Below are 876 nucleotides of genomic sequence, written 5' to 3' on the forward strand. Positions count from 1 at the left end.
GACTGGACAGCTGAGGAAAGCTAAGCTGACTCTCTCATGCAAACACATTCGGTTAAGATGAGGACTAGATCGTTGTGTTTATCATTGCTTGCCTTTTTTATTGTTATGCACCCAACCGCAGCGACCACTTGGTCAAGCAGTGCATCTAGAATGACTGTTTTTCTCATTTAACAAATCTCTTTTAAGTATGTTAAAGAAAACGACAACAAGAGTGTGAGGACCATACTAAGAGTGCATGTGCCATTATCCATGCCATTTCTTCCCTTCCAAATAATCGAAAATAAGTCATCATTTCTTCTATATTATCTGAGCGGAAGAAACGACACTGACAGGGTTAAGGATGCACAAAAATTAAAGGGCCTTCAATCCATGAGAACAGTTTTATTACGATGCAATTTTCAAGGTTCTCAAAGGTCTGCATGGACCTTTACGAAAAAAAAATTTCATACCAGTGCATTTAGTATCACTGAAACCAGTTGAATCATAGTAGGCATCAGAAAAAAGCACATAAGTACATAATTTCAATTCCTGAGAAGAGGTTGTTTTACCTGCTTACATAGAAATAGTAAATAGCCACTCAAATTCTCTTGAAGTGTTCAGCACAATAAATGCGAATGAATTGAAATATTACATGCTATTAGTGCAAATATTGAAATATCAATAATTAACAAAATCCAATCCCAAATTTTATTAGTGCGCTGAAACAAACTCACACAACCGATTTAGTAAAGAGCAGTTAAACGTTTCAATGCAGAAAGAAGTGCTCGCCTGCAACAAAGAGCTTAAATATCATAATTACGAAAAGTGAAGACTTACAATGTTTCACCCTAGTATAGAACTACAGGCGAACACATATGCTGAGCTTCCATGAAAAAA

The sequence above is a fragment of the Dermacentor albipictus genome, chromosome 7 (assembly GCF_038994185.2).
Source record: "Dermacentor albipictus isolate Rhodes 1998 colony chromosome 7, USDA_Dalb.pri_finalv2, whole genome shotgun sequence".
Classification (NCBI taxonomy): Eukaryota; Metazoa; Arthropoda; class Arachnida; order Ixodida; family Ixodidae; genus Dermacentor; species Dermacentor albipictus.